The sequence below is a fragment of the Lissotriton vulgaris genome, chromosome 11, assembly GCF_964263255.1.
Source record: "Lissotriton vulgaris chromosome 11, aLisVul1.2, whole genome shotgun sequence".
In the NCBI taxonomy this organism is placed as follows: Eukaryota; Metazoa; Chordata; class Amphibia; order Caudata; family Salamandridae; genus Lissotriton; species Lissotriton vulgaris.
This window is the reverse complement of record NC_141699.1, coordinates 19,915,087-19,930,079: the sequence shown is the minus strand read 5'-3', so window position 1 is coordinate 19,930,079 and position 14,993 is coordinate 19,915,087.

The window sequence follows — 14,993 nt, the reverse complement described above, 5'->3', positions numbered from 1 at the left end:
TTTTCTGCTACGCAACAACCTGCCCAACGGAGTTAGCTCCCCCGGCGCCCCCATTACACCACGCCGGCACTGACTGGGGTGCCTTGCCTACGACCCATAAGCGACACTATGGGGAAGGGAGATAGGAACCAGCCGAAACTATCGTTCGAACAGCGGAAACCGAGGGGTGCTGAAGGGGCGCCTCCGGAGACCTCAACGCAGCCTGCAACTGCTGATAGCTCGCTGTGTGCGGACATCCGCGAAATGCTCTGCACCATGGAAAAGGGCTTACAAGACAGTATGGCGGCGATCGGCACGAAAATTGACGCTCTCTCCTTCAGGATGGACCGCATGTCTGAGAGGGTGGACAAACATGCTGAGCGGCTGGATATGGTGGAGCGGCGGCTGACGGAGGCGGAGGAGGCCCAGACGGAATGGGATACAGATCGAAAGCAGTTCAGCCGCCTGCTCCAGGTCACACAAGACAAGACGGAGGACCTGGAAGCACGTTTGCGGCGCTCCAACGTTCGCATCACGGGAGTGGCGGAGTCCACCAATACTGGCAAGATGGAGTTGTTTGTCGAGAAGTTACTCCGCACGCTGCTAGGGGAGGACGTCTTCTCCCCTATGTTCATCGTTGAGAGGGCCCATCGCACTCTGGGACCGAAGCCGCAACCTGGCCTTCCACCGCGGCCGATCATCGCAAAACTCTTGAATTACAGGGACCGCGACTTGGCACTGCGGCTGGCAAGGGAGAAAGGGGATCTACAGTTTGAGGGCATGAACATCTCCCTTTACCCTGACTTCACGGCGAGAGTGCAGGAGGAAAGAAAGCGCTTTGCCCCGTACAAAAAACAGATGAGAGACTTGGGGTTAGACTACGCCATGTTGTACCCGGCGAGACTCAGGATCAATAAGCAGGGGCACTCGCATTTTTTCATGGACCCAGCGGACCTGAAAAAATCTCTCAAGGAATGGGCCAAGGAACAACGCAACAGCCCGAGGGTTCAACGTGAAGATGAGGAGGAAGCCGCCTCTATTGACGGCCAGGGGTGATCCGCCCTACGTCCCTATACTCGGCTTGGCTAGGTCTCCAGTGCATGTCGCGCTACAACTACAGGTTCTATGACCCTACTTATTTGACTTTGTGGAGTGTGGTTCTTGCTGCTTGGGTCCTTCGGCAGGGATATGATGTTACTATGGTTTACTGCTTGACTTTCGTTTTGGGGGGTGCTACCCTATGTCTGAGGGGCTTGTTATTTGTTACTCTGCTTTTGCTGGGGCTGGGGGGGGGGGGTGCCGAACGATACTAGGGGGTCAGGTGGGGGGGCCGCTGAAGTATCTGGTTCGTGCTTAATTGCATTGCTGTCTGGCTGGAAACCTCTGCCTCTACGCTTTCGGCTCCTGACTCTCTAGAGGGTCTTTAGGTTTGTAGTGTGTTGTGTTGGGGGGGTTCAGGGCGGGTGGTGATGCTCTGTCTGACCGGGTTGGGGTTGGTCGGCTGTGGGTGGGTAGACGTTTGTCCTGTTCTTCTGTTGTTGCGTATGCATTGTGGGAAGTTCGGGGACTGTTGGGGGGGGGTCTGTTTAAGCCAACTACTGGAGTGTGTCCACTGTACCGTCTGCTCTACTCTGATAAGTTCTCTGTCTTACACTGGCGAATGTTGAGTCTCTAGGGTCGGAATGCGGCCCAAGCTCTCTGCGATTGCTATCATGGAATTTGAGAGGGCTCAACGACTTTCGTAAACTCAGGAAGGTTCTGGCCTACTTGCAGCGACACCAGATTGATCTCGCCTTACTGCAGGAAACCCACCTGCCTTTGTCCAGTCCCATGTTGCGGACGAGGGGTCTTGGGACTGCATGTGTCGCTGCAGGGTTCACCACGCATGCGAGAGGGGTGATCACCTGGGCTAACCCTAAATCTCAGTTGTCGCTTCAGCAGGTAGCTGTGGACCCGGAGGGTCGGTATGCAATTGCTCGTTGTGTGGGGAAAGGACATGATTTGCTGCTTGTGAATGTGTATGGCCCCAACTATGATTCTCCTGTTTTCTATGCCTCGCTGGCAGATAGCTGTAGGCTGTATGTGGGCTCTAGGATGCTGTGGGGGGGGGACTTCAATTTAGTTTTGAACCCAGAATTGGACAGGTCGGCGGGTCCCCCCAGGTCCCCGGCTGCCTCGGCACTGCTCCTGTTGACGGAATTAGTGAAGCTTGACCTCCTGGATGTGTGGCGCCATAGGCACTCAGGGCAGGGCGGGTTCACCCACTACTTAGCCTACCATAACCTCCATACGAGGATTGATTATTGGTTTATTTCCCGGTCCCTGCTTGACTCGGTGAAGGGGTGCACTGTGTTACCTCGCACGCTGTCTGATCATTCGCCTCTACTTTTGCTCCTGGTTGCCCCATCTAGGAGGATTCCCCCGTTTACCTGGAGATTCCCCCCATATTCCCTCCTAGACGAAGCCTTCAGAGGGGAACTAGCTGAGGACATAGAGGTGTTTTTCTCAACTAATGTGGGGTCGGTGGATAGTGTCCAGGTGCTCTGGGATGCATTTAAAGTATATATCAGAGGGATGACGATGGCTAAACACTCGGGGGTGCTCAAGGCTATCAGGCAACGGTTGAAACTGCTTGAAACACAGCTAGCTGATCTGGAACGGCAGGCCGGAGATACGGGTTCTGATGAAGTCATGGACAAACTTAAACCCCTGTTAGAGGAATTTCATGATGAGGCGGACAGGGAAATAAAACATATGGGTAAATATGCCACAGCGCGCGCGTACGGGGAACGAGACCGCCCGGCTCTCTTCTTGCCAAACTGATGCGCAACAGCAGGCCGCCCTTAGTGATCGGGGAGTTGGTGACGGCTACTGGTGGCATGGTGACGGAGGAGCAGGATATCCTGGCGGAATTCCATACTTATTATACGGCACTGTACTCGTCGAAATCCGGCAACCTTGAGGCGGAAATCGACGACTACTTGAGTTACATACAAATGCCCTTCTTGGCCGACTGGCAAAGAGAGTTTCTAATGGCTCCGTTCCAGAAAGAGGAAATAACGGAGGCGCTAGAGGGCATGAGGTCGGGTAGCACTCCTGGGTCGGATGGCCTCACAGTGGCTTTTTACAAGGCCTTTCAGGATAAACTGGTCCCGTACCTGATGCTCCTTTTTGACGATATTTGTCAGCAAGGCAGCATGACGAAATCTATGAGGGAGGCGCTGCTCATAACCATCCCGAAGCCAGGCAAACCCCCCAACGAATGTGGCTCTTACAGGCCGCTATCGTTGATTAACGTGGGCGCGAAACTGTATGCGAAGGTTCTGGCGACACGCTTGGCTCTTCTGGTTCCGGACTTGGTCGCCCCGGAGCAATCCGGGTTTGTCCCGACGCGTAACCTAACTTATAACATCCGCACGGTGTTGGGCACTATTCAGCATGTCCGGCAAGAAAATAAGACTGTGGCCATTTTCCTAGACATGGAAAAGGCCTTTGACTCTGTCGAGTGGTCGTTCATGCTCAGAGTCCTCCGTAAGTATGGGCTCGGAGAAACATTTCTGCAGATGCTGGGAGCTCTGTACTACAAACCCACTGCGCGTCTAAAGATAGGGAATTTGGTCACTGCCCGATCGAGATCAGCAGGGGCACTCGGCAGGGCTGTCCCCTCTCCCCGCTGCTGTATGCCCTGGTGGCGGAACCCCTGGCCTGCGCTATAAGAGAATATCACAGGTTCGAGGGAATCAACTTTCCATCGTACCAGATTGGTATCTCGACTTACGCGGACGACACTCTGCTGTATGTCCGTGACCCGGAAGTGAATCTTTTGGCGGTATTGCGGGAAGTGGTGAGGTTCGGGGCCTTGTCGGGCCTTCGAGTCAATTGGAATAAATCAGTGGCGCTGCCTTTGACTCCGGTAACGCTCCCATTCGACTCGGAGTACCCATTGCAATGGACCACGGACTCCATACGTTATTTGGGGATCCGCATTCACACTGACCCTGAGGTCCTGATACGAGAGAATTACGGGGTTGCCTATTCCAAACTGGTGGATGATGTGGAGGTGTGGTGCAGGCTCCCGCTGTCCCTTATGGGTAGGATAGCGCTCATGAAAATGGTGGTGCTCCCCAGATTCCTCTTTCTCTTCACAAATATACCTGTGGTCCTCTCTAAGACCTTTTTTCGGCAGCTTACCCAAACGCTTATTCGACTCGCGTGGGGGGGTAAACAGCCAAGGGTTCAATGGCAAACGCTCCTTCTTCCTTATGAACAGGGGGGTCTTGGGGCTCCGGACCTGGAACGGTACTACAGGATCGCACAGGGGGCACATCTTCATACATGGATTCACGGGGATCCTGGCATCCCGCATGTGAAATTGGATCGCCTCTTTGCGGACCCTACCCCTCTCCCGGCCACGATATGCTATCCAGCCGATCGGAGGGTCGGTAACTTGGATTCTATTGCTGCCACAAACCACGCTTGGCATGCAATGGTTCGCTCCCGTGAGAGTGCACTGTTGTACTCACCCTTACTGCGAGTGGAGTGGGCAGCATGGTTAGCCCCGCTGACGGAGAAGGGCGTCCTGAAAGCGTTGCGGGAGTTGGGCATCGACAAGATGGGGGATCTCTTCCTAAATGGCACTATGAAGACGTCGCAGCAGGCTCTACAGTCCTGCCCTGGGGCGACGCTATTGCATAGCTTCCAGTACCACAGGGTTCGTAGAGCGGCACTGGTTTCACTGGGCCCGGAGTTGGCGGAGCCGCAGGAAGTGCCTGAGCTCACGTATGTGATTAAGACCCCCTCTTCCCGTAAATTGATCACTGCTCTTAAGAAACTTGGTGATGGGCATCGGCAGTGCCCCCCCTCCAGGGCCCGATTGGCCTGGCAGGCCGACCTTCAGTTCCCTATCATGGACGAGATGTGGCGTTATTGCTGCGCGAACACTAGGAAAATTTCACTTAACAGTGGGCACCGCCTAATTCACTTTAAGTACCTGCAGCGGGTATATTACACGCCGGATAGGCTACATAGGTATGGGCTGCGGGACTCAGCGGAGTGTGAGCGCTGCCATTTCCCTACGGCTGATTTTCTCCATATGTCCTGGACTTGTCCTAGTATCCATAAGTTTTGGGGAGGGGTCTTCGCGGAACTTAGCTCTTTCCTGGGCGTAGAGGTTTTACCCTGCCCGGCGCTGGCATTGCTGGGCTTCTCTAAACCACTGCCGGTGGCATTGAGGCGACTTGCTGACGTGGCGTTGCTGACGGCCAAGCGTCTGGTTGCGTTGTGCTGGATGAGGGGGCCAGTTCCTACTAAGAAGCGCTGGGAGGCCGACTTGCTTTACTGTTGTACGCAGTCGGAGGTGTACAGTGAACTGCTTCCCCCGTAAAGTCGCCCCAAGAACTTCTGGGGGTTATTTAAGGAATTCCAGAGTGCACAAGGGGACAGTGAGTCGGATTCTGAGGGGGAGGTGTTGGATGAGTTGCAGGAAGGTGGGGTGTTGATCGTTGACTCTGATGAGAATGGTGGTTGAGTGTTCCCTTGCCGAAGGAGGGTGGGGGATCCCGCCTACGTCTTGTCCGTGCAGTGTGCTGGGTGGATACTTATGACGACTGTTCTGGGTGGTGGTTCGCACAGTCCCTCTAGAACTTTGCTCCGTTCCATTGGGCCCTTGGGTCAGTAGCTATGGGTCCTGAGCTCGACCGTAGACGTGGTAATGGGTGGGGGTGGGCGAGTGGACACGGGTATAGGTAGTCTGGCTAGTTTGTAGGGTGGGGGTCTTGTTCTTGGGTGGGTTTTTAGTGGTTTACTACACCTTTTCATTTCTCCCTACTAGGGGACTTTATCCTCGGGTCTTCAAGTAGTTGGTTTAATATGTATATACAGACTGTATTACCTTTGCACACAGAACTGCGATATGGAGTGTCATCACCAACGCTGCTGGTTGGATTTTGTTTTGTTATATTGTGGTCAGTCATCAGTTGCTTTCATAATTCGATATTGTCTCACATTTCTTCCTCTCCTACTGATGCGCCGCCAGGCCTTCGGGTTGTTGGCGTCGTGGCTGTGTGTGTGACCTCTACTTAATGACCTGGGTGTGGACTACTGTTGCCGCCGGCCTCCGGGTTGTAGGCGATGAAGGCTGTGTGCACAATTTGAAGGTGTAATAAAGTACAAATTTAATAAAAAAACAACTAGTCACAGATTCCAAGGAGCATACCTGGAATTCATTAAAAAATATAGGAAAGTGGAAATGCATGCATAAGCCGAGAAGTATAAATGTGTATGCAGGAAAGTACGTGTTCAAGTATGCTTTCTGGGTCCAGCAGGAAACCTGCAGATTTCCCAGGAGAGACCAATATTAATTTTGAAGCTCTGAGAGCTGGGTTAAATAAAAGAAGACGGCATGCTGGCTGTAGAGACTCTCTGTCCCAGCTTTGCAGGGTGACACTTTGTGCTGCCTTGGCCCTATGAGATTACTTAGCTGACATTCTAGGCACGTCCTCTCACCAAGGCCTTGCAGGCATCCCACTGTGCTGTCTCATTTTTAATGCGTCTCTCATTCGCTGCTCAGCGGGGTGCAGCTCTACCACAGCAGCACCGCTCACCTGCTGTGGAAGGAAGGGAGTCTGACAAGCGGTGTCTGCTGTGCCCAACCTCAAGCCTTGCATTAATCTGTAGCTCCGCGAGGACAATTTGCTTTGCTCATTTTTTAATTGTATTGATGTGCACCTGCCTTGTGTTTACCCATCTCATCATTGTTTGGATCTCAGCCAAGAATCCTCAGGTGACTCAGCGGAGGCAGAGCAGATGCGTCTCTCTGTCTGGTGTCTGTGTAGCCCATTAATTTTGGAGCTGTAAATAACATAGGCTGCACGAGGCACTATATCGCCCAGTCTGCACCGAGCAATGGAGTCGAGTCAGGGGGACTGCTACCTGGCATGTAACAGGAGGGTGCACACTTGAGGCATTAATAGAGAAAGTTTGTAGTGGTGCAAGAGGAACAGAGGGGTCCCATTTGCAATATGTTGCTGCTTGTGGAATAGGAGATGGGGCGGCAAACCTAATTTACAACAAGGTGAATATGGCTCAAATTATTGTCCAATATTTATTTGTGTGTAAGTATTTGGTTTAGATCACACATTGTCTTTGCTTATTCATCAATGTAATATGCACTAGAGCAGAAATGGTTGCTTCGTTCTGTATCACACATGCAGCAACATAGTGTAAACCGGCTTTGCTCTGTATTGTGTACCTGTGCAATATTTCTATAACACAGCCTTTAATCGCCCCTACAGGTGGGATAAATGAAGTGGCTTTTGTAGGATCACACGTCTCATGTGGCTAATACCAATGAGATATACCCCATTTCACAACACAGTAGTTCAGCCACACCTTCTTTCCATGTTGTTATGGCTGACTGTGTCCTGTGGGACTTCTGCCTCTTATGGTCTGGGTGAAAGCAGTGCATTTGCTCAACAGGGGTGGGGTGTCTGAAGAGGGTGGGCATGTATGTTAGTGTAGGTGGAGGAGCCAATAGGTCGGTGGATTCACTTGAGGTTTTGGGTGGGTCCGTAATGCCACCAGCTGGTTGGTAGTACTGGCGTTAGCAGATTCATGCCACAATAAAATGCCTTTTGCTTACTGTAGCTTGAACTGTGGTAGACTGCGTACGCAATCACATACTAATTAAAAGCACTTTGCTTATGGAACCCTACCTGACATGGCATATGTCAAGTTATGACCGATTTCTGTTAACAAGGTTCAGGTTCAACCTGTTTCATTTCTTGCTGGCGGTACCTAGGGGTTCTCATCGAGGTCAAGTGTTGCCAGCTTGCGGCTGCGACGATAAGTCTCCGCAAGATCTGGCACACTTTCTGTTTTTTTGCCCCTTTTATGCTGTACCAAGGAAGCTATGCTTGAAACCCTGTTTGAAAAAATTGAACTTTCAACAATTCCGTCCTGCACAACATTTTTTACAGCTGCTAAACTGTGATTACACTTTATTTATATGTAGTTTTTTAAGAATGGCAATCAAATTTAGAAACAGTATGGAAGGATAATAATACTGATACTGTTATTTATAACTGTTGTCAAAGGAACATTATTTTTAAAAAGGTCTTTAATATCTTGATATAGTGCTGCATTTTTAATTCTGAGTTTTTTTGATCTGTAATTGATTACGCTTTTTTAAGATTATGTGTATGTCATGTTATTAATTGTAATGTAAATACTTTTATGGTTGTCAAATCGAACAACCGAATAAAGTTATTTGACTTGACTTGACTGCGTCATCTGTAGGGGTGGGTGGAACTCACAGAGTTTCACTCCGCGGAATTCGCAGAGGTACATGAAAATGCCACAAGATTTAGCGGAGTTCTGCCAATGGATGGTAAATATGCAGCTCGTGCTGCAATTCAGTGCTGGTAGCACGAGCGGTGCTGAAAAATCCTCGTGAACGGCACCATGTGCAGGGCCGCTACCATCAGGCAGGACTAGGCGGCCGCCTCGATAAATAATGCACCCCTCCCCCAAGCGCCTTGAGACCCTCTGGGTGAGTAGGGCGCTATACAAATTCCTGAACTTGGAAAGGGCTAGGGCGGCAAAAGGGGGAATTCTTTTAAATTTGATCCTACGAACATAAATCTAGGTGGCCGCCTAGTCTTGCCTAATGGTAGAAACGGCCCTGCTTCTGAGGACCCTTCAGGGGGCGCAGACTGTCTCTCGCCGGATCCAGCCAGAAAGGGCAACGTGGGTCACATCCCCACCCTGGGCCCTTCGTCTCTTTCCAATGCGTGTGAAAAGTGCTGGAATCCCAAACAAGCAGCGTCTCGGCCGGGACAAGAGAAGGGGCTGGCAGTGCAAGGAATTTAGACTGTTTTAAGCCGCTCGCCTCGGCTTTCCTAAACACCGATAGAGAGGGGTGTAGTGAAAACTGATTTCAGTACTTTAAAGCGCCCTTATGAGGTCACAGGCACTGTACAAATAATATGCAACGTAACGCAGGATGGAAGCGGATAGCGGATAGCCCTCTACTTGAAAGGGGGCCATCCTCTGCTACTTCAAGGCAACTCCACTCTGGGGCTGTGCATCTTCAGCACCAGTCACAGACCACCTGCGCGCAGTATGCACACTGTGCACAGAGCTGCACAGACCCTGTAGACCGTGTTTACTCATTTCTCATCACAAATCAATTGCCCAAGGCTGCAACAGCAGTGTTGGTGCTCACCCCTTGGCAATTGTCAACACAGCACATGCGACACACGAGAATGGATGTCAACAGACTTACAAATGGAGGGCTAGACCCCAATGTCGTGCATGTTTTTCAATAAAAAAGTTAATTTTGTCTCATTTGACTGTCATAAAAAAAATCTTTTTTTTTAACCACTCTGTACCTTTTTGAAGACATTGTTGGAAGGTTGATCAGAGTAACTGCGTGGCGATTGCCTCTTATCCTGTAAGTATCACATATAACCTTTACGCATTTCATTACTGGTAACTGGTTAATGACTTAACAACTGAATGATTAGAGATTTGCACTTAAGTTGGCTTCACCTTCAACATGCCTTGAGCTATTAAAAATGGTTACTGTTCTGTTTCGGAATTCTGGGCTGGAATATTGGCAGCTCAGTGAACTTTGCACCTGTTGTCATAATAATAGGCTGTTCGTGCCTAACAAAAATGAATGTGCCCTCATGATATAACACAACTTGCGCCCTGACCATGTGGTGTGCAAAAGCACGCAGCAATTCAAGTTGATTTTTCTGCTGCTCGAGTAGAAAACCTTCTCAAGCGGCAGCAAATATACTCGAGCAGCAGCCCTCTGGCGGCTCGTGACTACCAATGACTGCAGCAAATCTACTCGAGCAGCAGCCCTCTGGCGGCTCATGACTAACCGTGACTGCAGCAAATCTACTCGAGCAGCAGCCCTCTGACGGCTCATGACTACCCATGACTGCAGCAAATCTACTCAAGGAGCAGCCCTCTGACGGCTCATGACTACCCATGACTGCAGCAAATCTACTCCAGCAGCAGCCCTCTGGCGGCTCATGACTACCTGTTTTTTTCTGCATCAGACAGTTGCGCAAAGGGACATAAAATCGTGCTCCCGCTCACCAGGCTCACATTTTCTAGAGCCTCACAGGAGAAAAATTCAACCACATCGCAATTGTTGGTATTTGGCTGGAACACCGCATCGAAGAGTAACGCGGAGTGACCAAAATTCCACCAATTCAGTGGGTGGAATGAAACATTCCGCCCACCTCAATTCCAGGGAGCTTTGAATCCTATTTTGTATTCATTAAACTGTATTGTTCTGCATAGAAACTATATGTAACATGAGGTCATCATCACCAGATTGGGTGGAAAGAGAGCAGCAGTGTATTTGATGGATCTTCCATACAATGAATGCGCTTCATATATGTAACATATGGGTGGTGGGTAAAAGGCTAATGGTGGACACAATGGTGTTTGGAGGTTGGTAGAGTGGTGGGTGGGTGGAGGGGAGTCAGCTGCTTCCTATTTCAGGTGGGAGGGACTGCACTTCGAAGAGAGAGTTGCTTAAGCAAAGCTGTGTGGTCGATTTCGGGGCGGCTGGAATCAGGCTCAGCGCATGATGACTAGGGGGTGACAAGGAGGTGTTCATAGGCTCAGTGTAGCTCAGTGCAGACTGAGTTTGGCAATAGAGTGAGTAATGGTTAGAGACAGGTACACAGGAGAGGTGCCATGGACAGCCTACCTTAAAAAAGAGCCAGATGTTTGAGCAGTTGACATCTGAAGAACTGATAGACCGAATCCGCCTCGCGGGAGCAGCACTCACCAATGTATATCATTGGAGACCAGGAGGGATCCCCCCTTGATGGTTTCGGGCACTGCAGTGATGCCCCAGGAGCTGAAATGAGACAAAGAATATAATAAGTAGAAAACAGTCTATCTCTAGGTTTAAGGTAATTAAAGATGCGTGAAATTTGCATCATTTGCACTTGTGTAATTTTAGGAAAATTACCCAAAATTTACAAGTAAGCCTGTGAAGAGCAAATCTTCTGTTTAGCACAATATTTAGAATAAAATGCATCCTTGCTCTTATTTTTGACTATACAAACAGCACAAAAAACACAATTGTCACACAACAGCCACTTGTGTTCTGGTTGTTCACTCTGATCCATTGCAATAAAATGTAATCAAAGCACTGTTACCACGTTAAAAACAAAACGAAGCAAAGCATCAAATTTCAATTCATACACATATTGCTGACGAAGCAGTCTTGTAGTTTCTGTTGTCGTCGCGTGACAGGTCTGTGATAGGTTTTTGGGGAGGAGGAGCTGGTTGGGCGGGGGCAGGAGAGGGAGAAAGCAGATTGTCCAAGAGTCTCACATATTTTCCGGACCTTGCAAGCACTTGAATATCTGGGGAAGTAAAGCAGAGAGCAGATGCCTCCCAACATGTACTTATGCCTCTTTTTAAATATAAGGGTTTTAAAAGAAGTCTTCTGGGAGCGTCGAAGGCGGGACAACAGCACAGGAGATGCAGCCATGATTCAGACCTGTAATTGCACAGTCTGCAAGTCCCCTCCTCACTAGTTGGAGCCCATCGGTTGAAGGCAGTGGAGCACAAACCTAGCAGATGCATGAACATAATATTTTTGCCGGCCACTGCGTTCAGACTATCCAGAAGGTAAGGTTAAGGTAGTCCAGGGAGGTATGAGTCGTTCAAGGGGAGCAGGATAATTGTTGTATTTAGGGCCCAAATGTTCATCTGGTAAGAGATTTGTCTGACCTGCTTCTTGATAACCCCTTTCCAGACTGTGTAAGGAATAGAATCTGCAGTTAGTAATATTTCGTCAATATGTAGCGTTCTTATGGCTTTTACAATTTGGCAGTTCCATGGGTTCCCGGCGCTGGCAGATATTTCTTTTAACCGGGCTTTAAGCGTGTTATCTGCGGGTTTTAGTGCCCCTATGTAGTAATTCAGGATGTCAGCCTCACAGAAAATCAATTTTCTTTGAAGGCCCAGCTCCAGTCATAGTCTTGCCCTGTAGATGTAATTCGGGAGACGGAAGATTTTTTTTATAAATGGTAACCTAGTCATAGTCGAGACTGGAAGAGCATGTGCCAGGAAAGGCCTGGTGCCCATAACTTAGCGCAGGAAGAAGGGTAGTTTTAATCACCTTCAGAATGGGTTCGGCAGAAGGACTACTCAGGGACTGGTTGAGTCGAGTTAGGCTGTATGTTGTTGCTCCAGCTCTCTTTTTCAAGGCGGCCACGTGGACTGATGGTCTGGAAGACTCGCTAAACCAGACCCCCAGGTAGTTGTATTTTGATGTTGTTTTAATCTTTGCGGGGCCAATGTTCCACATTAAACTTTTTTTTTCTTGCAACGGCCGAAAGTTAAAACTTTGGTCTTATCCTGGTTAATTTCAAGAGCATTAGCTGTGTTGTATTTGTAGAGCGTCACAAGGCTCTATGGAGGCCAGACTTTGCCTGGTCCATTGCAACAATATCATCTGCGATTTGCAGAATGTGCAGGTTCGATTTTGCTAGGCCCAGTTTTGGCAGAAGGAGACGACTATTCTTCAGGATTCTCCCCAGGTCGGTGGTGTAGAGGTCGAACAAGAGGGGAGCAAGAACACATCCTTGCTTTAGGCCGTATGAAGTTTGAATTATTGCAGAGACTGTCGTTGGGCCAGATCTGACATGTACCCATGTGTTCTTATGCAAGGAGATAAGGGCTCCGAGCAGGCTCTGTGGAATCCATTATGACAATATCATCTGCGTATTGCAGAATGTGCAGGTTTGATTTTGCTAGGTCCAGTTTTGGAATACAGCAGATGGAAGGTCGTTGGGCCCTGGAGCACCATTGTTTTTCATGGATTTCAGACACTTGCAGACCTGGGCCGGGGTAATCAGCTCATGGATTTCCATCCGCGTAGTATCGGCAGGATCTCTAATTTCGACCTCAGCGATGTCCAGTGTATCACAACAGTATTGCTGAGTCACATACTGAGACTAGACTTCTTCACGAACCACGTTCCCCCTGCTCTTGTTGGAGGAACGAAGTAAGTTTATATGGTTCCAAAAGTGGGGCAGGTTTTGCTCCTTTAACAGGGCAAATTGTTTTTGCCAGTCTTTCTGTTCTTTTTGTTTCTTAGCTTCTCATGTTGATTTTTTGTAGGCTTTATGTAGTAAGGCTATATTATTAGGGATCTTCTTAGGGTGGGAGAAGACAAAACAAGGAAGGAACTGAACCAAGGCAGGTAAATGTCTATCAAGAGAAGGATTGGGGCAGCTGGTCTGAAGAGCAGGTGGTCTCCAGAGCTCAGAAGTACTGACACTGGCCTTCTGTACCTGGAACTTGCCTGATTGCTGGTTGATGCCAGGTGTTGTGGCTCTGTGTGAGTTTGTGTGAGAGGGGACCAGGACACATTCAGGTGACGTGCACCACTAAAGCAGGCTATGAGTGGCACTGGGTTTCAGCTGCCTGCATCATGTCAGTGTTTCCAGGAGGCCTCTACTCTGTGGACCTTCACACCCATCAATGGCCACAGTATCCACTCTGCTTGTCCCTGCTGCTGCCAGCCCCAGATTCCACAGCATCCGTTGTAAGCAGGATGTGTAATTGTGTGTGTAGGTACTACAGTGATGTGGCAGCTGTGCTGGCAAGGGTCATAGCCAGGGCCAGTGGAATGATGCATTTTTGCAGGCCTGGCCTTTCCACATAATTATAGATTTGCCTCATTTGTTACATAATCCATCTTCTGGTAGATAATTCATAGATTACAGCAACAAAAACGGTTTTTGTTTGTGGTTAAATGGATCAAAAGGTCCTACAAATGTGGCAACATTACTAACATACTAACGCCACGTGCTGACAGTCCCTTTGCAAAAGCTGACTTGTCACATTTCTGTTGCTTATTTTTGTTGTTGGGGGTCAAAGTGGTACTAAGGAGACGAAACTTGTGCCTAGAAAATGTTAACATGTGCAATAAATATCAGAATGATGAGGTAATACTAAAACAAATTGTATCATTTTGCAGCACACAATTTGTCTTTTCTTGCTGCATAATTTAATCAACTCTGCCACATAATTTGGCTCTTCCCTGCAGCATAATTCCAGTGACCCTGGTCACAATATCCAGAAACCGTGATGACAGAAGAGATAGGCAGGTTTCTGCTTTTGTGGAGAAGGGAGTTGTAGTGATGTTAAATGAAGATCAGGTCACGTAGGTTCTTGTAGAAAGATGTATTTATTAATTAAGTTGGCATGAGGTGGTAGTTAAAGATAGTAAGAGTAATTACAAGGTAAATCCCCACCAGGAGCTGTAACCAGTCAGCTCAATCCTCAGCTCCCAACTGACTCTAGCATCAGAACATAACATTCCAATCAGATATCCTGTGTGGTAACATTCCATTTGATGACATAGGTAAAACAACTAGAAAGCCAACACTACAGGAGTCAAACCCTGAAGAGTGTGGGTGGTAAAGTTGATACATTTCTGCTTCAGGGAACATGAGTGGGCGTCAGTGTCTTCTCATGACCACAACACTGACTAACGCTTCGGCTGGTTGGAAGCAGTGATGCTGGAGGCCAGGAGAGGGACAGCAGCAGCTCTTGAGTAAGAGGGGAGATTGTACATTGAGGACATGATGCAGAATCTAATCCTCCATCCAGATGATGACCGAAGGGCCCTTTCTGCATCACCGCTCATGCTACCAATAATTCTCTGAGTAGTAGTTCCAACACTGGAAGAACAAATGGTAGTATTGGTAGAACAGTAGTATAGCCCTGACACTACTGGTACAACTAGTAGTAGTAAAGCCAGCTGTACTAGGTTTTGTAGAATGTGCAGTAGCCGTAGTACCAAAATCAGCAGCTGTCATTGGCACTGGTACTGGTGGTAGCACAAGGCAGGGCTGGCTTTAGGGCAGTGCGACCTGTGCAGCCGCATTGGGTGCTGACCTGTGGAGGGGGCGCTGACCTCACGGGAGGGGCTCTGTGTTTAGCCATATCTTATGATTGGAGAG